General features: G+C 40.7%; 2 long non-coding RNA genes across 2 annotated transcripts in view; one reads left to right on the forward strand and one right to left on the reverse strand.

The window, feature by feature from the left end:
- Positions 1 to 26,657, forward strand: part of LOC125916942 (uncharacterized) — an 82,342-nt gene that overhangs the window by 25,061 nt on the left and 30,624 nt on the right. The window contains exon 2 of the long non-coding RNA XR_007456067.1: positions 20,989 to 21,076. This is a non-coding gene — a long non-coding RNA (uncharacterized LOC125916942). The remainder of the gene's footprint in view (positions 1 to 20,988; positions 21,077 to 26,657) is intronic.
- LOC125916941 (uncharacterized) lies at positions 11,077 to 21,697 on the reverse strand. The gene is made up of 3 exons (XR_007456066.1): positions 21,556 to 21,697; positions 18,310 to 18,655; positions 11,077 to 11,354 (listed from the first exon to the last, which is right to left on the reverse strand). It is a non-coding gene; the product is annotated as an uncharacterized LOC125916941 (long non-coding RNA).

A 26,657-nucleotide genomic window follows, 5' to 3' on the forward strand; every position in this document is an offset into this window, starting at 1 on the left:
GAAGTGAAGATCCTGTCCACGAATGCCCATCCCATACCTCATGTATTGGGATGGTATTTCCTCCTTGAAGTTGGTGGAAATCCCATCTGGAGGCTCAATGGGGCATCTTGAAGTAGGAGAGAGTGGGCTTCTATGGATACTGCTGGTTTCTCAGGAGCCCCACACAGTAAACATACTTTACAAGATGTGAAATATGCCCACTAGCAAGTTTGAGAAGAGCAAAAGGGTTCAGAGGACAGGTGCTTTATGGCTGAATGGTATAAACAGAGATTCCTTAACAAGCCTTTATTAATCCTGGTTCTGAAAGGAAATAGAGGGTCCCCACAAGTGTGGCAATAGAGGAAAATTTAATGAAATGACAATTCACAAGAGGGCTGGAGAGTTAAGGGAAATCCACCCGGGATGGGGAGACATGCAAGAACTAACAAAGGCTGGCAACCATTACCATCCCTAGATCTGATGTGGCTGAGAGGAAAGAGTGGTTGTCTGATCTCAAAGAGAGGCACAGGAGGACACTGAACAGGAACCAAAGCCTTGGGTGGAGGCGCACAATGACTAAAACCCGGCCCAGCAGTGAAGGGGTGGGGATGAGACTACTCTGATCTCATAATTTCCACACCCTTAGCCTCCAGCCAGGGCTCCCTATTGACTGAACTCAATGGGAAGTCAAAGGACAGGGCAGATGTAGAGGCTGCCTGTAGTCTCTCAGAGGGTGGGGAATCTTCTCAGGCAGGAAAATAGAAGCTATCCAGCACACTTTTCTTGGCTAATATACCCTATGTTAAAATAAAACATTCAAACAAAAGCAAATATAACTTAGTGGAAAGAGCATAGAGTCACCAGTGAGGAGAACAGAGTTCTAATCCCAGCTCTGCTACTCAGTAGCTGAGAAGTCTTGGATCGCTCATGTTGCCTCTCTCTGTGTTAGTCCCATTCTTTTTTCCTTCTTCAGGGTAATGTTCAGTGAGTTTATCAGTACAGGGTTGTGGTGAACATGAAAACACAACTCTCAGTTATCAGAGGGGGAGAGTGACCAGCTACAGATGTTGTAATGTAGGAAGAGGGAGGATAGTGATGGGGCCATTCAGATTGCTTGGAACCTGATGGGGAAAGAATAAGAGCAAGAGGAGCAAAGTCCTGAGAACAAGCAAAGCCCTGAGACTCTTCCCTACTCCCGTGTTCAGCAAGGCATTCAAGGATATTCACTGGCAGCTGCAGATGTGAACATTGAAGCAAGAAGACAGGGAGGCTCTGTTAATGCCTCAGTACAAGGAACACTAACTATTTTCATTTAGCGGTTGCTTGCTGTTCTTGCCTAGTTGCCAGAAAGCACATCCGGGATTATGCATCTCAATGACCATTTGTCTCAAATTGACTCTGTCTTTGCTGCTCACTCTTTAGAATGTATGGTCCAGAGAGTGTTTATGAGTAAAGGGAATATTATAAGAAACAATATCTAAGAGATATTAGGGAAATAGAGGCTTACTCCAAGTGTCAAAGTAGGAATATAGAAGAGGAGCATGAGATAAGAGGACTGGATATAAGAGAGAAGTCAAAGGTGAAATGTGTTCAGTCCCTTCCAGGCAAGGCTAAGTCAGGTATAGACAATATCTGGATATACAGGTCACTGCTGGGATGGGATCTAGATGCATGGAGCCTGGTTTCTTATCCTGGTACTCAAAGCCCCACCAAGATTTGGAAGGGACATAAGTTCTCACCTACTACTCAGAAAGTAGAGGTCCACAGGAAGAATAGTAGACAAAGCCAAAAGAGTTCAAATGTAAGAATGTTGAGCATCTTAGGGCCCTACACAACTTCAATCACTCTTTCAAACAGGCCTTATAAGAAGCACCTGAGACATGGAAGACTGCCCCTGAGGCTTGACATTCCCTTTATTTCAGCCTGAGTCGATGATCATCCTGCTGATCTTAGTTCAATTGTCTCTTCCTTAGAGAAATCTTTCATGACTTCCCTGATCAAGTCAAATATTTCTCACATTGTTCTGGGGACATCACCTCTGTAGGACTTACCTTGGGTGGGATCTTATAAGTATTTGACTGGTGCCTGCCCAACACATAGACTGTAAACTCCACAAGGTCATGCCTACTGCAAATCATTACACTCCCTGATCCTAGTTCAGTTAAATGGACAATGCAGCCATGAAAAAAAGTTATTGTTTGTCAGATTCTTGTTCCTGTTCCTAGTACCTAGAATCTCCTGCTTAGCTTGGCCTCTTCATATTCATGATTTGGTTGCATATTGTGCTTGACTTTGATTTCAGTTTCTACCCTAAAGACTGTCTTGGCTCCAAGGTCTATATCAAATTAACTAAATAATAGTAGACATAGGAACCACACAAGTAATAGAAGAACAAAATATTTAAAGGAACAAGCAAAAAGGGACAGAACAATTGATAAAAAATAGAGTGCTATAGAAGGCATGTTTATGTATACCGATATTCATATATTGAAATCTTAACTCCCAATATGAAGATGTTAGGAAATGGAGCCTTTTGGAGAAAGTTGGGTCATGAGGGTGGAACCCTCATCAATGGAATTAGTGCCCTTATAAAAGAGATCCCAGAGAGCTTTCTTGCCCCTTCCATGAAGAGACGGCCATCTATGAGCCAGGAAGTGAGTCCTTACCAGACACTGAATATGCCAGTGAAATTAAGCCAATTTGAGTAAAAGGGTATTGATCTCATCAGTACAGATCGTTGTAACTTAAAAAAATTTTTTTAGTGTTTATTTATTTTTGAGACAGACGGAGACAGAGCATGAGTGGGGGAGGGGCAGAGACAGAGGGAGACACAGAATCTGAAACAGGCTCCAGGATCTGAGCTGTCAGCACAGAGCCGGACGCGGGGCTCGAACCCACCAATCGTGAGATCATGACCTGAGCCGAAGTCGCATGTTTAACCTACTGAGCCACCCAGGCGCCCCCAGATCATTGTAACTTTAGATCTCTATGATATCCATGGCTTTCTTACTGTTCTCCTGCCTCTTACACTGCTCCTAGTTTGTTCAGAACAATGTCTCCAAATTAATCTTTCGAAATACTGTTAGCCATGAAATTGCTTTCAACCCGCACTTCTGCAGAACAAACATGCAAATAAAAGCATTTATGTCTGTAATGAATATTTGTGTTATGTTTCCCATTCTGGAAGCCCCAAGTCTTCAGAATTTAATCTGGAATTAAATGATAATGATGTCATTTATGGCTAATATTTATTAAGCACTTATTTGATCCTAAGCTTGTGCTGAATGTATGGCAGCTATTTTCATGGCTAATTTTCACAAAAATGCTTTGGGATAAAAACTCTTATACACAATTTTTTAGATGAGGAAAAAATAAAGTTTGAAGATGAGTAACCGCCTAACATCACACTGCTAGTCAGGAGTAGAGTCAGGGTCTGAACCATGTCCGTCTGATTCTGGGGTTTAAGCTTTCATGGAGGTACTGGCAGAAGGGTACAAGCCTTTTCACTATTCCAAAAATCATCTTGGAGCTGGTAATTGAAATACTCTGGGGATGCAGCCAGAGCCTCTACAGTGAGAAACATTCATCTTCATCATTTGTCGTAATGCCTATAATCATTGTCATCATGGTAAAAATTAATTGAACATCTGATTTGTGCCAACCATTATGGGCTAAGCATTTTATTTTCATTTTCCTTGGTCCCTGCTCCACAGAAAGAAGTGGATTTGGGTGTTGCATCATTAGACTGTAAGTTCCATGAGGACAGTGACTCTGTCTGTTTGCTTGCTGTTTTATCTCAGACTTTGGCCCAGAAGAGTGGTCAAGAAGTCAATATTGACTAATGTAGTCTATTTGATTATAAAGTATCTGTAGACTTTCTATGCCTTTAAAAGCTGAAAATAATTATAATAAAAGAAATAAGAATTTTTTAGAAAGAGGGACATTTTTGTTAATAAAGTAATGGGGACTGGTGCTGGTCAAGGGGAGGAAAGAAGCTCATGGCTGACAGTAAGGAATTACTTGAATATGAATAATGCTCAGGTTGGGGTGCCTAGATGTCTCAGTCTGTTAACTCTCTGACTTCAGCTCAGGCCATGATCTTATGGCTCTCTGCTGTCCACCAAGAGCTCACTTCAGATTTTCTGTCCCCCTCTCTCTCTGACCCTCCCCTGCTCGTTTTCTCTCTCTTTCTCTCTCAAAAAAAAAAAACATTAAAAAAACCCAATGCTCAGGTTAGAATATAAGCTATTTAGAAGTTTTGTTAAAAGGTGATATGTGGAAAGGAAAATTAAAGTTAATATGTGTAAAATTAAACTGTATTAAACATGTATAGAAATGAAAAATTGATTTAACAATATAGGGAACCACAATGCAAGCAAAAAGGAGATTGTTTTTTGGATTATACTTCAAATGCATGTCCAAAAAAGAAACAAAAGTTGGGGAGCATCTGAGTGGCTTAATTGGTTAAGCATCCAACTCTTGATTTTGGCTCAGTTCATGATCGCACTGTTTGTGAGATCAAACCCCACACCAGTCTCCATGCTGAAAATGCTGAGCCTGCTTGGAATTCTCTTTCTCCCTCTCTTCTTGCCTCTCTCTCACTCTCTCTCAAAATAAATAAGTAAAAAGGAAATAAAGTTGGATATATGATATTTTTAAAGCCTTATGCATTGAAATCTTTCAATTTTCCCATAATAAAAAAAGATTAAGTAATACCAATTTGTATTTGCTTGCTGACAAGTCAGACAGTAGAAATTTCATGGTTTATGGCCAATTAAGGTTGTAATATGTAAGGCAAAAGCCACTATAATCTCTTTCACACACTGATTCATTTTCATTTCTCAAAAGCTGAGGCATTTTGCAGAAGCCTATGAAATCTCATAAAATTCTTATGGGAACAGGAAGTAAAGAAGCATAAATATATCAAAGGCGAAACTTAAAAGCATGGTATCTGTCATCTTTTTTCTTGATATCGTAAGTGAGGAATTATTTTGGGGTGATAAAAAGAAAGCTCTTAAATGAGTAAAAAAAAAAAAAAACACCTCTGAAGTCCTTGAAGAACAAAACAGATGTGCATGATAAAGAAAGGGGAAGAAGGTGAAAAACTGTGAGTCTAAATGTTGAAAATCAAATTCAATGAAACCTATCTGTTGACTAGTTCAACACGATGGAGGAAGAAAGAGATCAAACAAGACAAAGGCTCTGCCCTACAGACACCTTCCGGAGTGTCCAGAAGGTGACCAGGAGAAGGGTGATGACCCTCATAAAAAGAATGGATAAAAGTTGTGCCAAGAAATAATCTGCTGATAACTAAGACTCTTTCTTCTTTCCAGAATTTGTCTGAGATAACAAAAGGGGCACAGAAAAGGACAAGATGGAGTCATCAAAGGCTAAACTCGATTAAGGGCAGAGCCCGTAGTCCTAGACACGAAAACCAGGACATGATTGTCCCTGGGTATGCTGGCCTCCTCGGGGGTGATGTGCTTCAGAGCCCTGTCAGAACAGATTTTGGACTACAAAATTTGGGTTTAAGGGAGAAGGGCTTGACAAGCTTGATGTAATAAGGAAGATTAAGGGTGATATTTAAATGGAAAGAGGATATATATTGTACTGGTTTTCTATTGCTACTGTACAAATTATCACAAACTTAGTGGCTTGAAACAACACAAATTTTTTATCTTCTAGTTCTGAGGTCAGAAGTCCCAAATGGGCTAAAATCAAGATGTTAGCAAGAATGCATTCCTTTCTGGGGCTCTCCTTCCTTCTCTTTTCCATCTTCCAGAGGCTGCCTGCATCTCTTGGCCTGTGGCCCTCTTCTATCCTCAAAACCGACAACGTTTGGTTTAGTCTTTCTCACATCATGTTGCTCTGACGTGCATTCTTCTGTATCCCTATTCCGCTTAGAATGACACTGGGTCCACCCAGACAATTCGGGTAATCTCTGTCTCAAGGTGAACTGTTTACCAAGCTTAATTCCATCTGCAATCTTAATTTTCCTTTGCTATGTAACCTAACATATTCATACTTTCTGAAGATTAGGATATGGACATATGTGGGTGGAGGGAGGGCATTATTCTGTCTTTTTGCCTATTTTAACATCCAGCCACTTTTGTTGTTGCCATTATATGGAAAGAAGGGTTAGAACCTGGATGCCTGAGATTCACGCCAAATTTAACCTTGTGAGATTACATGCAAGCTTCTATCTGTGTGTGTTCTTCCAGGGAAAGGATTTCTAACTCTGACAGGAGTTTCTGATTCTTCAAAATATTAATAAACACTGATTTGGAGAATGGTTCAGGACCAGAAAGATCCTGGAACCCTGTGATCTTTTAAAACATTTCTTTTTTGTATATTTTTTCTTACAAAGGTAGTCAAAGAATAAAATGGACTATAGTGCATAAATCCTTCAGTGTTGCTTTGCCATTATGTCCTTTATTCATCAAGGTTGTTTAAGGATCTGATCATGCAATTTACATTAATAAGAGTAACTAATTTCCCATAGTAATAAATATATTTTTTTCTGAAGGATACTGTAAAAAATACGGCATTGCAAAGGACTGCCTATGGCCACTGCTTTAGGTTTAAACACCAGCAGTAGTAGAAAGTATTAACAGCATGAGTAACTTATCTGTAACATAGTTTGAATTAATATGTTATTCATTCTCCTCAAGCACTAAATTCTTGGAAGATGTATACTTTGCTATTTTTCCATCTACTGGTTAGGCACATAATGTTCACCAGTGTGCCATGGTGAATATAACTCAAAGAAATAAATTTTTGTCAATGTCTATCATCCAAAAGGCAGAAAATTTTTTTTTAAATTAGAATTCAACACATCCTGCATAAAGGAGAACTCAATTCTCAATTTTATTATTTTATAAATATTTTCATGAAATGTAGGAAATCAATTTCTTGGTTTCCTAGTTCCTAACAGGGGTAATTTAAGTAAAATAAACAGAGTCACAGTTTTGCTCTAACAACATTTATTAATACATTCATGTAACATTTATCCATTGAGGGCTGCTATGTCCTGGACCTACAGGATAAAGGAGTGAACAAAACATAGGAGGGGAGGGAACCTGCCGTAGGTAGGAGCTCAAAAATGTTATTTCCCTTCTCTTGTTATGGGATGGAACGACCACGCCAAATAATTATTGTTCAGAATTGTTGTTCAACCTTATGTAACTGGAATGTATTTGGAACCACTGATGCATAACTCAGGGCTCATTTTCAGAGAAAGTGTCTATGGGTTTATGTCAAAGAGAAAAGGCACAAAGAAGTGAAATCTTCTATGAGAATTGTAAAATTTATGGCTTGTTTCTAAGCCAAGGGCAGGGAGAACATTCCTAAATAAACACTGCTCTCATCTCAATGAAGAGAAATAACAGAAAACAAAGCTAGCAAGCTTCCCATAACTTCACTGCAATCCATCATGTGACCTTCTGCAGGCAGGTCAGACACCCCATCACATTTCATCTCCAGCAGGTGCAGAAACCCTGTGAAGTCCTAAAGTCACCTTTAGGGAATCATTATGATATTGATGAAAATATTACACTAAGGTTGGGGCCAAGAACTATGGAGAATGACCTGGCTGGACCTAACCCTGTATTTTATCTACATTAAAAGAAATAAAGACTATCTATCCATGACCAGTTTGCTTTCCTTTCCTTCCCTCCTTTTCCCCCCTCCTTCTCACCCTTTTTTTCCTTCCTTCTGAATTCCTTCTTTCTTTCCATCCCTTCCTTCCTTCCCCTGCTATAAGTTCCTTATAGCCCTAATCAAGTCTGTATTTTTCGTCATAGTGTTTTAGCACCATCAGTATCAAAGGGTTGAATGATTCAATGAATGAATGATTGAAGGAAGGAACGAAGGAGTGGATGAATGAATGAATGAATGAATTCAGCAAATATGTGTGGAGAACCTGTTATGCATAAAGAGTGGTGGTTGGTCCTGGGAGTCAGGGTGGAAAGAGAAGTGGATTCGAGAATAATGTAGCGGTCCTGCATTAGTGCAAGTCTATGCCCTTGTATTGAGCCAGGATTTGACCTGGGAACAGGGCCTGAATCAATCAGAAGTGCCAGATTTGCCTTCCCTCCTACCACATTCTTGCTGCGTGAGCTTAGGGAAATTACTGAAACCTCTTGAGCCTTATTTCCTCGTTTCTAAAATGAAATAGTACCTACCTATCCTATCCACCAGTGTTTCTGTGAGGATAAATTGATGTAATGTGTGAGAATCCCTCTGTATACTATTAAGCAATTAAGATATTTTGGCCTAAATAGAGATGATATGCATAAAAACACTAATAATTAAAAAAGTAAAATGATTATGGCATGAGAGAAGTTCAGATAAGATGCCCTGGATATGGGTCAAACTGTAAAAGTAGTAGTACAGAAGTTAGAATAGTACAGTAAACTTAATATTACTGTCTTCAGTTTTATAGGTGAGGACACTGATTGAGAAAAGTTAAGTGACTTGCCCAGGGTTATACAGCTAATTAGTAGCTCAGATGGGATGGCCAGATCTCCTTTTTCAGAGGACTCCGTCTAATCAGTTCCATTCAATTAGTATGGCCAAATATTAGCAAAAATATGGTGGTATTATTGCCATTTTTCTACCATTTCACTTTTGGTATTCCTCTGAATTCAGATTTAGAGCATACACAGAAGTAGTTCTTTTCTACATATCCTTAAATGATGCCAAGAGGGGCATCAGGCATCAATCAGGAGAGAAATAAGTTTTTTTGTGGATTAAATGATGAAGTGATTTCAAATTATGGGAAACCTTGGCATCATTGGTTCAGAGGAAAAAGAACTGTATTTCTTGTTCAAATAAACGGGCAGTCAGCTTCAAATAAACGGCAGCCTAAAAGGCATGCAGTGTGTTCACCTCTCAGGACATTTTGTCGGGGAAAGATGCCCTGTTCCCCCAGGAGAAGTATAGCCTTGAAAGAGGAGGGCAAAGATGAAGCATGTACATCAGTGTGAGCTCAGCGCATCGTCAGCACAGGATATGTTTCCTTACTCTGTGATGGGTCCCTTGTGACCTGCACTGGGTCCTCCACATGGAGTTCTGCACCTCTGCAGGTGTGGAGGATGTATCACATGTCCTCGGGAAGACTGACAGCTGTTTTCTTGTGCCACTCAAGTTTAAATGAGAACATTACACACATACCTTTGGGGGATGGGGGATGGGTTTCCTGGAAATGACAGCTGTAACTGGGTGAGCACTTATTCCCGGTGGTTCCAGCAGAGTGCCTTTGAATGTGTCCTCCAGACATCCTACAGCTGTACTCTCTCATTCTTTCCCTTCAAATTCTCTTAGGTCACGACATCTCTCTGAAAGTTGGATTTCCTTCAGCTACTGTACATTAGTGTGTTGCTGCATCCTTTGGGGCCACAGAAAGGCTTATGGTGACCCTTATAAAGGGACTCACTGGTCTCTATTGCCTGCCTGTTATCCTATCTTCCCTCAGCCATTTCCTGGGAGGCACCTCTAGCCTGGGTACAACACGTGCATTTTACCACCCTGCTTAATTAATACTCTTGGTGTTTTATCTGTACGTCCAGGACATTCCTCCAGAACAGAGACTCCTTGGCAGGTGTCACCATTTACTCAATGTGTAACCTTGAGCAAATTATTAAGCTCTCTGTGCTTCAGTTTTTTCATGAATAAAATAGGCAAGGTCCTAGCACCTGCCTCACAGGGGCAGGGGAAAGAGGGGAAGCAACTCAGAGTATGGGTCTGTGGGGTTTCAAATTCCAGCTTTGTCATTTCCTGCTTATGGGCCCCTGAGTAAAATACTTCCTTCCTGTAAGCCTCTAGGTTTTCTCTTTTCAAATGGAGATCATAAGAGGACATATACCATAGAACTGAGAGGATAATTAAATGAGATAATATTGATGAAGTTCTCAGCACAATGCTTGGCGCTGAGTGTGACGTGATCAGTGGGTGAGGGTGAGGACAAGCAGCACCCACAACCTTATGTTGGTTCTGTTGGGAAGTCATTCTCCTCTCTGTTCTTTTACCTAAGAGAGGTGTTGTTCTTTTATCTAAAAAGAAGGGGGAGGGAGAATAATCATACTTTGCCTTTGCCAAGTAACAAGCATGATCAAGAATGATGATGTGTATGAATGTGGTTTAAGACATACAAAGAACACGCAAATGCAAGGTAATAATATTCTCGATATAGCCTTCTCAGGGTAAGGATCAGAACTGCTCTGGGTCCATGCAATTCAGAGTAGAAGCTTGCCTTCTGTTCCTCAATTTTTCAAGTGACACAGTTCAAGCATAACACCTCTCCTCTCTCCAGAGACCAATCACTGTCATTTGACACATTTACAGCATGCTTCCTTCAAAGAAAATGCTTACTGAATATTGTACAATAATCCACTTCCTAGTCCCAGTGCTGAACAACATGGGCCCCTTCCCCATTTCCTTGAGCAACATGCTGTTTCTCTAATAACCTAACCAACCCAGCTCCACGACTCATTCCCAGAGGGTTAACTCCTTCTGCTCAAAGGAGCACAGGCTCATTTTCAGCCAGCAAAAATGTATTCATTATAAATCTGCAAACACTGCAGGATAGAAGAGATCATTTGAGTTTTCATAGAGGGCTGATGCCTCTTCACTCTCAGATCAGATTCTGTATGTCTGGACTCACCATTTGCACTGAACCAATGACCAGGACTCCAGAGGGTAAACCTACGTGAATGCTTTACAAGAACGGTAGCATCTCTGCTCTGCTAGTGTTGTTTAGGGTTTTACCTAAATGTCTCAAAGTCTTAATATCTCTTAGTCCTAGATTGCTGTCTTCAGAAGTCCCTTTAACAAGCTTCACTTGGGACTTTTAGCCATTTAGGCTGGTCTTGTTGACTGACTCTGAAGTCTTGCTATTGACACCACGGACCCTGCCTGCTTCCCCCTACCTTGTCAGCTTTAGACCATTGGTCAGGAAGCCACAAGACCTCGGCTTGAATCCTGATGCAGAGACTTCCTAGCTGTGGATATAGCCGAGGCACAGGTCCCAAACAGACTAGATACAGACATTTGCCACTGACAAAATCCAAATGAAGGGATTTGGTAATGAATGGTGGCAAAACAAGAAAGGAATTTATTTCAGTGAGGCCAACACCAGGAAGACAGTGGGCTAGCATCTCAAAGACTGTCTCCAAAGTGCTGAGAATACTTCCAAGTTTATATAAGCAAAATGTGGGACAAAGGTCAGTGGGTACATGCAGGTGGGCAGTAAAGGTCATATCATCATTGTTTGGGGGTCCATCATGCCAGATCTTGCTGGCTCAGGGCAGTCCATGTTATTTGAAGGAGTAGTCTCAGTTCCCATCACAGGATGCTTTGATCACAGAGTCTTTTGCCTGAGTTAAGAGATAAGCAGAAAAGAAGAACTTAGAAAGTTTGAGGTCAAAATGGAAGTAGCTGAAGTCCTCTTTCACTGGTGCATGGTCAAGTCAGCTTAGCCCCTTTCTTTGAGCTTGAAATTCCTTATCTGCAGAATGAGATTTCATCAGTTTCCCCCTTTGGCTGTTGTGAATATTGAATGAGATAATATGTGCAAAAGTCGCTTTTCCAGTAACTAGTACATGAGTCATTCTCAAGCCATATTAATTGAAAATGGATGCTTATCTGTTCAGATATCTGAGTCCATATAGCATCCATATCTTCCAGATTCTTCCAGTCTTAGCCTTCACTGCCTAACCCTTCATCATCGTTGTTTATACCCCTTCATGTGGACACACTGACCTTTGCATGGGATGCCTGGAATATGATTTGTCTCAACATTCTAAGTTTGCCTGTCAATTAAAATAAATTTAGTGAATTTCTCAAGCCTTCAAGGTTAATTTCTATGGGAAAAATCCAAATGCAAATGAGGTATCTGGTTCTCATGTGCAGATGGTTCATGCATTACTTGCATCTTTGTCAAATAAAGCTAATGTGAAACCTCATGTAGATACAGTCCACTTGTCCTCTGTTTTCTGTGTTAGGGATTAGAAGGATATGATGAAAAAAAAAGACAAGAGTATGATGAAACTCTTTTCTGAAGTAATTTGATTTGTGTTTTGCTGTAAGTTGAATCATTTTTTCTTAGCAGATTTTTTTTTTGTTTTTCTCACGTGTGTGGCACTGTTTGCAATTCTATAGGAAGTTCAAGAAAACCATAGTGTAAATTTTGCTCCAAAAGGTAACATAAACTCTCTCACAAACCCTATCTTTTTATATACAGAGTCTCAAACTGTGGTTTGCCAATCCTAGGGCTGTGTTTTCTAATTGGAATCATGATTCCCAAACTCTGGGTCTGATTATTAATTTAAAATCAATAAAATTCAATAAATATTAAATAAATGCTACCATTAGCTGTGGATTATCAGTGATAAACAAAGTTCAATCCTTGCTCTTCGGAAGAGTTTAGTTTACTAGGGGGAGGCAGACGAGTAACTGGATAATTATGTTACAGTATGATCAGTGCAAATGTCAGAGCTATAAGAAAAAATTGAACACGCACACACATATACACACACACGCACACAAAAGCTGGGGTGGGTTTTATTCCAGGTTCAAATGCCAGCTTCCTTCTCTGAACTACCCTAGCATTTTGTCTGAACTGCCATGATGGTCCTTTTCCATTTTTGCATTCTCCACAAATATTTGTAGAATGAATGAACAATTTCCTTACCTTTTCCAAACACAGGAAACTGGTATTTATAGCTGAATAGTTACTGTTCGATATCTGATCCTGTATACTGTTAGATAAGCTGGTAGCAAAGTGATAAAGTTCCTTGGAACCCCACCCCTGAGAACGTACATCTTTTCATGACCCTAAAAGGGATAGGAGCTTTAATGAAATGCGTACATAATAATAATAAAAAAAAATAACCCACCTCTGGAACTTTAAACATGTCTGATTTGGCAACACATCATGCTAGAAGATGAAGAAGGGGTCATAGGAAAACCAACTTAAAGGATCTTTACAAACATCCATCCAAGAACACCCTGCTGTTCCCTTCCTTAGCCCATGGTCTCTTTTTATTTCTCAGTTCACTTGTTCAACTCCCATGTTTAACCTGGCTTCTATCTCCACATCTGAACATTCTCAGATTTGGAGACCTGCCCTATAACCCTCACTTAATCTTTGCTTCCACCTTTACTTTGCATTCTTTCTGCCCTCTTTCTTTTTAAGTTTATTTATTTTGAGAGAGACAGAGACAGAGACAGAGAGAGAGAGAGAGAGAGCATAAGCAGGGGAGGAGCAGAGAGAGAGAGGGAGAGAAAGAATCCCAAGTGGGCTCCATGCTGTCAGTGCAGAACCTGATGTGGGGCTTGAACCCACAAACCGTGAGATGGTGACCTGAGCTAAAGTCGGACGCTTAACCAACTGAGCCACCCAGGTGCCCCCATTCTTTCTGCCCTCTTGATATCACTGTTAACTATAGCTTCAAATAAAGGACCCCTACACAATGGCTTCCTCCCTGAGATAGACTGACAGGCTGGTTGGGCCTTCTGTCTTCCCCGAAAATTAGGACAAATAAAGGAAGTTGGGATTGAGATGTCTGGGTCCCACATATGCCACTTACCAACTGTGTGATCTTAGATAAGAGTCTTTGCCTTTCTGTATCTACATGCCCATCTGGAAAAATAGGGTTAATATTTCATAACCACTCAGGTGGCTCTGAAAATGAAAATTGAATATACTTACAAGTGTCTGGGACAAAGATGACATTCAACAAATGGTCGTTTTCTCCCTTGTCACCTCTCCTAACTATGGCCTTTGTTTCCTCCCAGGCCCTGAGGTCAATGTGACATTTCTCCTAAGGCAAAAGGATTAGGCAGGCCCCTTTCTAGGGAAATTCCAGACTCACCTACCTTTGGTGCTTCCTCCTGCTGTTCAGAATTGTTTTCTGTCTGCTCTCTCAGTTCATCTCAGGAACATAGGCGTATTCCTCAATCTAACCCATGCCAATTATTTTGCAGCTAACTCATTGATAGTTTAATATGACACAAATCTGTGTATTGGTAATACCAAAAGAGTCTAGTTAATCAACAAAAAAGGACTTGTGATGTGTTACATTATTTCCATTGGTATAAAACAAGGATGTCCTGGCCATCTTATTTTTAACTTGTGCCTTAAGGATTTTATGTTGCCTTTGTGTATACATAATTCTATGTACATGAACTAAGCTGTGAGAATATTTTTGCACCTGGACCTAAGTGGCTCCTTATCCCCTGAGCCTCACTCTGCTGTCCTCTTGAAGAGGGAATGGTAACCCCCTGCCCTTGTGCACTCAGCAACAGTGTGGGAGCACTAAGAAAGAAATGCAATTTAAAAGATTTCTCAAGAAGACCAAAAATGCATTCTAAGACATGGAATCAAAAGAATATGTCAAAAGGAGCCCAAGTTTTCAAATGTTTGATTTTTACCCTCTACTCTCCCAAAATGGGGGATAAACAAATATCTTTTGCCCTTGATCCTTAACCATCCTTAGGGGTTGAGAAGGCAAATGGGACACTTGTCACCCCAAGTATTAGGGTTCTCCAGAGAAACAGAATCCATAGAACACAGTGTGTGTGTGTGTGTGTGTGTGTGTGTGTGTGTGTGCATCTGTGTGGATTGGAGTACTGGAAGATCAAGTTCTTGGCAGAATGTTCAAATATATTTGGGGCAGTGTAAGTCTGAGATCCTTCCAAAAAGGCAGTTAATGTAGGAGTTCACAATATGAGGGAAAGATGAAGACAACTAGTTTATGTTGAATGATAAACTAGGAAGTTGTATGTATATAAAAGCTACATGTGTTCTTGGGGATGTTTTATATCCAAAGTGAGTGTTTGGTTTCACCTGATTTCAAAACTTTTTAGCCTAAAATGATTACAGTCATGCTGTCTGGCATGGAGTTTGGAATTAGGATTTTCCATCTGTTTGTATGCTGGAGAAACTCCATGATTACTTTCTTAGTATTCTTATGGGTATTCCTTCAACTCCCTTCCTATCAGGGTAGGGAAGGGGCCTTTTCTTTTTCCCACCAAGCACAAAGAAATGTCAGTCTTACTCCAAAATCACCTGGTTATTAAGATAAGTAATTCTGCCCTTAGCTGGTCTAATGAGCTGTCATGAAATGTGGTTTTAAACACAGCTCAGAAATAATTTATTGTTTACACTAAGCCCTCATTTCATATTCCTCCATTAACCACACCTTACTGAACATTCTCTCAACCTCAACTCAAGTGATCCCTGATTCGCCTTAAAAGCATCAGTTCCCCATATGGAGGCTCTCTGTATCCCTTTGTACCTTCAGGAGAGGAAGGAGCATGAAAGTTCAGAGTCTAGAGTTTTTAGGTGAAAATTCATGCTCCTTCATACCATCCAGCTTCACCATTATTTGTCTTTCATTTATGCTTCCAAATACTAACTTCCTATCTCCTGTCATTCACTGAGATTGGGTACCTATCTCCATCTCTTTCCCTCTGCCTCATGTTCTACCATCCTCCTGGATGATCCCAATATCCTAACCTTTTATTTAAATGTTTTCCTAAGGCACTCTGTGTCAGGCATTACATAAAGCAGCTGGGGGGAAAATTATAACATATGTAGAGAGTCAAATATTATTTGAAGATTTTGGATAGGAGTTGTACACATTAAAATAAGCACAGGTAGGAGCTCCTGGGTGGCTCAGTTGGTTGGGTGTCCAACTTTGGCTCAGATCATGATCTTGTTCATGGATTCGAGCCCCACATCAGGCTCTGTGCTGACAGCTCAGAGCACAGAGCCTGGAGCCTGCTTCAGATTCTGTCCCTGTCTCTCTGCCCCTCCCCTGCTCGCTCTCTGTCTCTTTCTCTCTCTCAAAATATAAATAAACATTAAAAATAAAATAAGCATAAGTAGAGTATGAAGTAGAATGTAACTATATGGAGGTTTTAAAGACAAAACAGAGACAGGTTGCTTATGACTAAGCCTCCAGACACCCAAGGCTTCACATTTATTATGCTTTTTCTTTCTTGGTGGAAAAGTGTGACAAGTGTTAGCCCAGATTCTAAGTTCCTTGAACGCCTCAATTCAACCACCAATTCCCATGGCCACACCCCCAGAATCTTATTTATCAACCAGAACTTGTTCATCTCTGAATTTTTATTTCCTAATGTCATAGTCTCTTGTGTAAACTTTGTCATTTTACTTGCAGGAAAATGGTGTTTCGTTTAAATTCATCTTTCATTTGATTCCTAATGAAATTGATTTTTTTTCATGTTTGTTGGTCATTTTGATTTTTTTCTTGTTCATTTTCCTACTTGGGTGTCTATTTCTTATAGCTGATTATCAGCAAAAACGTTTTATTTGATTTTTTGTCATTTTTTAATAAATAATTTTATTTTAAAAAACAACCAAGTTTTCAATTCAGTTTACTAAATTTTAAAAAATATTTTAAGGTGTGCCTGGGTGGCTTAGTTGGTTAAGCGTCTGACTTGAACTCAGGTCATGGTCTCACAGTTCGTGAGTTCAAGCCCCGCATCAGGCTTTGTGCTGACAACTCAGAGCCTGGAGCCTGCTTCAGGTTCTGGGTCTCCCTCTCTCTCTGCCCATCCCCCACTCGCTTATGCTGTATCTCGTTCTCTCTCTCTCTCAAAAATACTAAATAAACATTAAACAATATTTTAAGAATAATTTGGTTAAAAATTCCATTACTGGGGTGCCTGGATGGCTCAGTTGGTTAAGCATCCGACTTTGGCTCAGGTCATGATCTCATGGTTCTTGGGGTCAAGTTCTATATTGCACTCTGCACTATGGCACTCTGCAGAGCCTGCTTGGTATTCTCTCTCTCTCCACCACCCCCTCCCCACTTGCTCTCTCTCTCTCTCAGAAGAAATAATAAATTTTAAAAAATACTATTACTTCAGGAGTAAACTGTATCTTAATTTTGTAGGTGGGTAAGTCTCATCTGGTAATTGACCTGTGTCCAGTTCTTCTGTAGTGGACCTTTTTTCTACCTGTGGTTGTTATAAATATTATATAGAGGCTTATTTAAGAATTTCTAAAGTCATTTTTTACTAATTTTTGTGTTCAAAATCTCATATTCCCTGAGAGAAGTTTTCTTTATGAAGACAGATTCTTTTTTTCTAAGATTTTATTTTATTTTATTTAAAGTTTATTTATTTATTTTGAGAGAGAGAGAGAGAGCAGGAGTGGGGCAGAGAGAAAGGGGGAGAGAGAGAAAGACAGAGAGAGGGAGAGAAAGAATCCCAAGCAGGCTTTGCATGGTCAGCACAGAGCCCAACTCAGGGCTCAAACTCACAAACCATGTGATCATGATCTGAGCTGAAACCAAGAGTCAGATGCTTAACCAACTGAACCACCCAGGTACCCCTTTTAATATTTTATTTTTAAGTAATCTCTATACCCAAAATGGTGCTCGAACTTACAGCTCTGAGATCAAGAATCATATGCTCTACTGACTGAGCCAGCCAGATGCCTTTTTTTTTTATGACTAATCAAATGAAACATCTAGTTAATGATGTATATAGTGTCACCCCAGACTGTGGAACTACCAGGAACTTGGAAAAGACCCAAGTAAGTAAATCCCAAATAGACCTTTAGACCCAAAATGCATAGGTAGCAATACTCCCAATTTTGCCAGATGTTAAGGCAGCACATAATATTAGACTTTAATTTTAGGCCCAGTATTTAGGACCTTAACATTAGGGCCTTAATACTGGGATCTTGCACACAGCCTTCCTATCTTTGTTCTCACTGTGGGAGGAATGCCTCCCTCCCCTGTACTTTATAGTTTGTCAGAGGCTTACCAAAGCAGTTTTTAGTATAAACAGACCTTTCAGTTTTGTTTTACTATTCGTAGAATCCCTCTTCACAGGGAAAGCATCCAAATTATAGACATGAAGCTGTACTCATAAACCCAGCCCCTTTGGACACTAGGACTTTGTTTCTGGTAAAGCACATCTGTCTGCTTTCCCGGGGGTCCTCTCAGACCCTCAAGCAAATAGATCCATGGTGGGCCTTGCCCGGGAGTCTGCCCAACATTCACAGATGTGTCAGAATCTAGAGGTGGCCAGGGTCTCAAGCTGGCATCTCTGCCCACTAGCAGGGGGTATTCTGGAGCCAGAGGGTAAACAGTGGTAAAAATCAGGGAGAACAGCAGCTACTTAGCCTCTAGGGCAATTCCAGTCCATGCAGCCACAGGCATTTCTATTGAATGTTGCCACTCACAGCACTCACACAGGATCTGGAAGCCATTTGGAGATCAAAGGCACCCACAGACTTCAGCAAAGCAAAGCTAGGGGCAGCTTCTGGCTATACAAAGGACATTAACATACACATCTGTTTAAGAGGCTTGGAGGCTTCCTGGTGGAGTTTCTGGCTGAAAAGTTGCTGAAGAAAATCCATGGCTTCAACATTTTCTCCAAGCCCGTACTTAATTGGGTTTGGGTCAGGACCAGGAACCACCCTTAGTAGAATCAATGGAGTGTCCAGAAAAGAGTCTGTCAAAGGGTAAGACATGAAGACACCCTCTCCACACCTTCTCAGCCTTCAGATAGCAAGGACTTGGCCCTCTTGACTGTTCAGGATGCAAATGGGATCCCTAGATACAGTGAACCCAGAATCCATTTCTGCTCCTTGGAGCACACAGCAGATTTCACATGATTCTCAGCTTTGGAGTTCCTGAACCAAGAACAAAAAAAGACACACTCAATTCTATTTCTTATTTAGTAACCTCCATTCCATCCTTTCCTTCACTTTGTGTTTTCTCCTCTGTGCTCCATCTTCTCATCTCCCCTCCCATTCTTCCTTCTCTCTTCCACCCCTTTTTCTTCTCCTTCCTTCCCCTTCTCTTGCCCCTTTGCTTTTGCTGTTGAGCCTCTTAGAATTGAACTTTAGCAGAGGTTGGCACAAAATTGTTTAATCTAGACTTTTGCTTCCTTCTTAAAATTTTTAAATGTTTATTTATTTTTGAGAGAAAGAGAGAGAGAGAGACAGAACCAGAGCATGAGCGGGGGAGGAGCAGATAGAGAGGGAGACACAGAATCCAAAACAGGCTCCAGGCTCTGAGCTGTCAGCATGGAGCCGACATGGGACTTAGACTCCCAAACCTTGAGATCATGACCTGAACCTGAGTCAGCCGCTTAGAAGAATGAGCTGCCCAGGTGCCCTGACTTTTGCTTCCTTCTTGATCAGGGTCCAGTGGTGCTTCATGGCCAAGAGGAAAGAGTGAATTCCTTTGGGGTTCATAAGTCTGAGCCCTGTGACATTTCCTGTAGCAACCCCACTATCAACTCATCACCCCATGGAGAAGCTGGGCAAACTTCCAGAGACATGGATGCAGAAACAACAGGGGAGACCCACTAGGGGTCACTAGAGTGGGTTCTAAGAAGGGACAGGGCATGGAACCTGGAAAGAAACAACCTGTGATCTAATTCTGTCTTCTATTTGTGAGTCCTTGGGCAGGGCACCTTCCCTCTCTGTGCCTCAGAGTTCTGTCTGCAAAAATTAAGATGCTGGACTCAGAGGGCTTTTCCAGTACTTTAGTTTTTTGGTCTCTTTTTTTATGGCATTGCCATAAGACCATAGGCTTTTTCTCCCATAACAAATCTTATATTCTCTGATAAATGGGCAGGTTTATAATGTAAGCGACGCTTGAAAAAAATTTCCAAGTAGAGAAAGGGGAGAAATTCCTGTTTGAATCTGACCCCGGGGTAATGGGTGGCTGGTTTCACCCTGTCTTCTTCCCAGCCACCCACAGTCTCTGACTCCTGCCTCAGTAGCTCCTCTCTTGCTGACACCACCCACTAGTCTGGGAAAAGCTGAGCTCTTTCTCTTTCCAGTGTGTGCCGGGGCGGGGGAATCTTCTTTTTTAGAAATTGCAGAAGATTTAGAGGTTGAAAACTGAATGTTTACTGGAAAAGAAACAAAAAAGTGAGTATTTCTGAATATAGGCTTCTGAACATGTTTGGGAACCAAGCTAAGAGCTACACTCTCTATCAAGATTGTTTTAGATCTACTGAGATCTTCGGACTCTCCAAAGACTCCCTCCCTCCAAGTTTTATAGAAACAAAATTACAGTGTTACCACAAGATATCTGACAGTCCCCAAACTGGCTCTGTGATGGGAATATGACCAGTGTACTAAACGTGGGGTCATCCCAGGGGTGGGCCATGGGAGCAGATCAAAGATAACCTTCGTTCTGCTGAGAATGCTCTTTCACCACCTACTCTGTTCCCCCAGACCACAGCTCTGGTCCTGATTGCTAAGTTCCCTTGTAGGAGAGAAATGTAAACACATCAGGCTCTCTGTTCTACAGCCAGTAAAGCCTCTGGGAATGGAAAACCAAATTCAGGAATTCATTTGGGGAAAGAATCGCTGTTAGTTGATTTGTTTCATTGTCATCAGACTTGGTTTTTATCCCTGATCATTATTACAGATGGCTCCCATTGCCCTGGCACGAGCCAGACCTACGTGAGGGGGGTCAGTTACAACCTTCTCCTTTGCTCCACTTCTATGGTGAGGGGCTGCCAGGAGCTGTGGGGAAAGGGGTGGGGCTCAGAGATGATTCTCATTTGGGGAAAATAGAATGAAATGTTAAGGCAAATGACTTGTACTAGGAAATGCATTGTTTCTAGCGAAGAAGGTTCTCTGAAAAAGTGAATTAGGATGGAAAACAGATAGTGCTCCTAAAACTCTCATCAGGAAAATGAGCCAGTCTAGTCTCTTCTTTCTAAAATATCTCAATTCCACTTTCTTTAGTTGATGATACCTAGACCACACTGGCAAGAGACACCTCTGGTATTCACACTCCTATAGTACTTTATAAATTATACCCCTCATAAATTACTACAGAAGGAGATTAATACAGATTGCCATTATCCTTGTCGTTATGCCTGGAAATCTTTGGGATGGAATGAGATTGTCTTCTGATTTCTCTCTGAATGCTTTGTGATGATTATGACTTTCCCCAAATCTTGGAACTTATTTCAATAAACCCTGCTTTTCATTCATAGGTGGAAAACAAGTCCAAGTTACTTAATATGACTGGATGCTTTGGACCAGTGTTAGAAATGAGACACCATCTAAAGCTGCAACTTTCTGGTATGTGTTTGCTTTGCTTTGAACCTCATGAATGGGGAAGAAGGTTAGACATAAGTGTTATAATTTGGGTCCTCTGTTTGGAAACTCCAGTGAGTGATCCAAACGTACATAATTTATAGTATAAAATGGAAATTGCAGTGACTGTGGATAATATCTTTGAGCATTAATGTGTGCAAGAATGTCAATGATTAGAAAAACCAATTCTGGGAATACTGGGGATGCAGGGAGATCCCCCTCAAGCCACATTCTTTGATCCCCCTTGCTGCTATTTGAATGACTTCCTGCCATCGCTGTCACCCAGACCATTAAGGATTTATTCTTCAAAGATGATGCTTCTGGGAACATCATCTTGCCCATGAGTAATTCCTCCCTGATAAGTCCTGGGCCAGATGGTCAGAGTACAACTTTACTACAGTGTGTGGAAATACCAGGCTATAACTGCCCTCATGAGTAATGACATGCCTGGACTTACTGCTCACCTCAGCTCTGGTTGCCACAGTTTTTCACTGTCCTCTCCGCCTCAGCTTCCTGTTTCACCCTGTTTATCACCCCTCCAGTAACCTTCCCCTCCTCTCAAGCTGGAAGTCTCTCTTATGCTCTCCCTGCACCCACCCACTCCCCCCCGACCCCCAGCTGTCACAGACAAACGTCATCCTAGGTGTCTCTCAACTTCATAATGCTGTGTCTATGCAACATAGGCTCCACCCCACAAGAACAATCATTCTTGACTTGGCAGTCTCTCTGGGTTATGCATCCCCACATTCCCAGACCTAAAGTTTTCCTTTCAAGGCATCAAGCCCAGGAGACAAGGTCTAAGAAATACATCTCCAACCTGATCTTTCTTTCAGCTGCCCTACTTCTCTCATCAGAGCACTTTGTAAATGTATGCCTACAATTTCTCCAAATCTTCATATTTGTTTTACCCACCACACAAGTCGTCAGCCTATTTGGATGACACAGAGTTCATATTTCCATATGATATTTCATACAAATACATATATGTAAATCTAATTTCATTTGCATTAAAATATACACACACATATATATAACAGATGCATTCATGTTTTACATTTTTAGTTATTTGAATGTGAAAGTGAAATGTGTATGTTATAACAACTCAAAAAATGTAAAAGGGATTGAAAGCCAAATTACTCTTTTCCCCTAGCTTCACAGTTAGAGGTACCAATGGCATAGTGCACACAAATAGACTTATGGACATGTGTTTTATTCAAAATGTGATCATTTGACTATTAGTCTTTAACTCTTTTTTACTTGATATACTATGACTATTCTTCTTTAATATACAAATCTTTCAAAATTTTCTACCGTTTTTAGTTGACTCATTTTTAAGAGTAAGTAAAGATATGTAAAGCATGTCTCAAGAGTAAGAGCAATAAATGTGCATTGTCAAACAAAAGTGTCAACAATGGAAAGTGGGCATACACCAGAAAGTATCTTATCTTTCCTCAGATCTCTAGTTTCCCTTTCTCAGAAACCACAACTTTTAGCACCCTTACAACTTGTTATTGAAATTTGGAACAATGGATCTCTTTCAAATAAATGTCTACCTCACTCCACCTCACCCCCCATGCCCCCGCCCCGGCTGCCTTTCTTTATACTCATAGGTTAGAAAAACACAGAAAATCCTTAAATGCTCAGGGTCTTCATGACCTCCCAAAGCACTAAATGGAAATCATTTTTCAGGGAAGGCCACAAATCATCTGCAGCTGATAGAAGAGTATTAGGAACTGCAATGAGCCATGACCATTACAAGTCTAGAGGACTGCAGCTTTCTTTCAGGTCACTGGCCTATTGAAACTATTGAAAGATACTAAACATCTTCATAAATATAAGCACATATGTGTTTGCATAAAATTGTAAGAGGCTCACAGATGTCCTGAGGCCCGGCCAGGGCCTCCAGGTTAAGAGCACCCCTTCTTGTGTAGAGGAGAAACTGAGGCACAGGTGGGCAAATATCACAGTATGAGACAAAGCTGTAATTGGGACCAAGGTCTCCTGACTTAGTCCACTGCTTTGTTTAAATGGCATGGATATGAAGACTCTCTCTCTGTTTAATCTTACTCTACAATCAATAAAGAAGTAAGAGCATTGTGCAAAGAACAGCCTGGTGAATCTTTCTGCATAGTAGTCTATGGGGAGATGGGCTACAAGGTGGTTGGATGATAGATTGTATAATATGCCTGTTGTTCAGTGTATTAGTCAGGGCTCTCCAGAGCACCAGAACCAGTAGAGTGTGTGTGTGTGTGTGTGTGTGTGTGTAGATTTATTTTAAGGAATTGGTTCATGCTATTATGGAGTCTGGCAGGTCCAAAGTCAAGGTAGGCTGGCAGATTCAGGAAAGAGTCAATGATGCAGTTGAAGTCTGAAAGCCATCTGCTGCAGAATTCCTTCTTGCTTTGAGGAGGTCAGTCCTTGGTATATGAAGGCCTTCAAATGATTGGATTAGGCCCACTCATGGAGGAAGAGCAAGGTGTTTTATTCAAAGTCCACTGAATCAAATGTTAATCTCATCCCCCAAATACCCTTCAAGTTGACACATAAAATTAACCATCACTGTCAGTCTTGTCCTACTCTTTCTATCAGCTTCTTCAGATGTAGGTCACAACCCATGGGAATATATTTGAACCTGGAATAGCATTTCCTGGAATGAGAAGATGCATTTTTTTTCAATGTCCATTTATTTATTTTGGGAAAGAGAGTGTGCATAAGTCGGGGAGGGGTGGAGAGAGAGGGAGGGAGAGAGAATCTCAAGCAGGCTCCATGCTGTCAGCATGGAGTTGGATTCAGGCCTTGATCCTATGAACCATGAGATCATGACCTGAACCAAAATCAAGAGTCAGATGTTCAACTGACTGAGCCACTCATGCACCCCGAGAAGTTTTATTTTTATTATCTTCTGATGACGAAGCTAGAAATGTATAATTTCTAGTACAAACTAACTCACTAATGAGTTGTACGTATGGTCTAGTGATGTTATACAGGAACCAGAATTTTATACAGAAATGATACTAAATTTGAAAACTTCCTTGGAGTCTAGAAAGTATCAAGCATTTTAGTGTCCTGAACTTCTCCTTAAAGGAGTCATTCATTCTTCAGATAGATATATAGTGGACACCGTCTATTGGCCAGGAGTTGTGTTAGAAATTGAGGAAGTATAACAGTTCTTATGTCAATAAATTTACAGTGTCATGAGAAACATAGACAAGAAAACTTTCCTCCAGCTTTCCCTCCAGTTAATGCTCTGAAAAAAGTTTACATAGTATGCTAAGGGAAGCACATTCTCAAGGATACCTCTTCTATCACAATTCATTGTCTCTTCATGTTTACAGCAAACACTTGCTTCTAAGATAGGGATGCAAGGATCCCTCCAGCTGACTTGCTTAACCTTCCTTATCTCTCTCCATAGTAAGTTTTTTAGCTCTAGAATCCAGTGGTTTCACCAGAATAAAATTATTTCAATATTTTCCAGGTGCAATGCAGACTGGAGAATGAGGAGTTTGGGCCCAGAATATAATTTATTGCTTCATCTGGGGAGGGAAGCCACATGGACTGATTTGGATCCCCAGAAGCAGAGCCTCTGGCATCTGCATAAATAGAAGCCCCTCTAAGGGAGGCAGCTGGGTATATGATGGAAATAAGGGTTCCATTAATAAGATCACTGTGTTGTACTGTTATGTTAGCAATTATCACAGAGGAAGTTCGTCTGGGATTAGGACCAGATTTTCCAAAGCTGGACTTGTAAACACCATGAAAGTAGACTTTCCTGTTGGTGACAGAAAGACTGACATTTAACAGCAGACTTTTGTGCAGCAAAGACAGGTCTGATTATTCTGAAGCATAACCAAGAGTGCAGGTTGATTAGATTATGGTTTCAAGGGTTTCAATTTCTGGTTCACTGAAATTTTACTTTAAGTACCTTTGTTCTGTGCTAGCCCAGTGGTCTCTGCAGCTGAGGGAAAGGTTCTAGATTGTGTTTACTATCTAAAATTAAACAGGGATAGTATCGCACAGACTGGTTATGAAAAGCCCAGTTCTGGCATCCTAAGTTGGCTAAAAGTTCTGAAACCCACTGTACTTTTGTTCCAGAAGAATTTATATTCCAGTTCAGAATTAAAAAAAAATTTTTTTAAGTTTATTTATTTTGAGAGAGAAAAAGAGAGAGCAAAGGAGGGGCAGAGAGAGAGAGAGAGAGAGAGAATCCCAATCATGCTCTGCACTGCCAGCCTGGAGCCTGATGCGAGGTTCAAACCCATGAACCATGAGATCATGACCTGAGCCAAAATCAAGAGTTGGAGGCTTAACCAACTAAGCCACCCAGGCACCCCAGAATTAAAAAAATTAAGCAATGGACACAGTCACTGAATATTCAGAGTGGGAGAGTACATGCTTATTATTTTCCCAAACTTGAAACAGAATGAACAATGTGGTTTACTTTTGAGTCAACAAAATAAAATATTGTTGGAAAACAACCTATTACCCAGAAGAAAAGGAAATGGGGAAGAAGTCCAATTAGTTTAATCCCAAAGAATATTTTGACCTTACCCTACTAACTTGTCCTGGGTCATAAAAGGGGAACCCAAAATCACTTATAAAAATAATTATCATGGTAGTATGAATTAGGTATGCTTCTGATATTATTCTGTGCATTATCACAAAAAATTCAGATGTCCTTTTGTTTCAAGCTAATTATCTACAAAAACAAATTTCAGACACATTCTGGAGGAGTTTAGCAATGTATAAAAATTGGCTACAGGGGGGCCTGGGTGGCTCAGTCGGTTAAGCGTCTGACTTCGGCTCAGGTCATGATCTCGCGGTCCATGAGTTCGAGCCCAGCATCGGGCTCTGTGCTGACAGCTCAGAGCCTGGAGCCTGTTTCAGATTCTGTGTCTCCCTCTTTCTCTGACCCTCCCCTGTTCATGCTCTCTCTCTGTCTCAAAAATAAATGCTAAAAAAAAAAAATTAAAAAAAAATTGGCTACAATTAGCCAATTCTTTAAAAATATTGTGGAATAAGGGTGCCTCGGTGACTCAGTCAGTTACATGTCTGACTCCTGATTTTGGCTCAGGTCATGATCTCACGGTCATGAGATTGAGCCCCATGTTAGGCTCTGTGCTGACAGCATGGAGCCTACCTGAGGTTCTCTCCCTCTCCCTCTACCCTTCTCCAGCTTCTGCTCTCTCCCTCTCTCTCAAAAGAAATAAACTTTAAAAAATATTGTGGAATGAACTTACAGGCAAATGGTGAAACATAAGGTTTAAGAAGGAGCAGAGACCTATGTGAAGTCAGTCATGATCCTAGTGCAAAAAAATATTATTTCTAATAGTATTAAAAATCACTGACATTAATAATTTTAAAACCCAACGGACATGCTCTTTTGCTGGGTGATGTAAGCAATAACATGAGCCACTATTTGTGATGGTGTTGAAACAGGGTTCAATGATGATTACATTGGCAGCATATCCTTGGGAGTCTCTTATTGCTTCAAAAAACAAGAAAAGGGGTGATGCCATAGTGAGAAATGTTTTCTTTAGCAGTGAGTCTCATTGAAGTCTATGGAGTG

Source organism: Panthera uncia, unplaced genomic scaffold (assembly GCF_023721935.1).
Source record: "Panthera uncia isolate 11264 unplaced genomic scaffold, Puncia_PCG_1.0 HiC_scaffold_1334, whole genome shotgun sequence".
Taxonomy (NCBI): domain Eukaryota; kingdom Metazoa; phylum Chordata; class Mammalia; order Carnivora; family Felidae; genus Panthera; species Panthera uncia.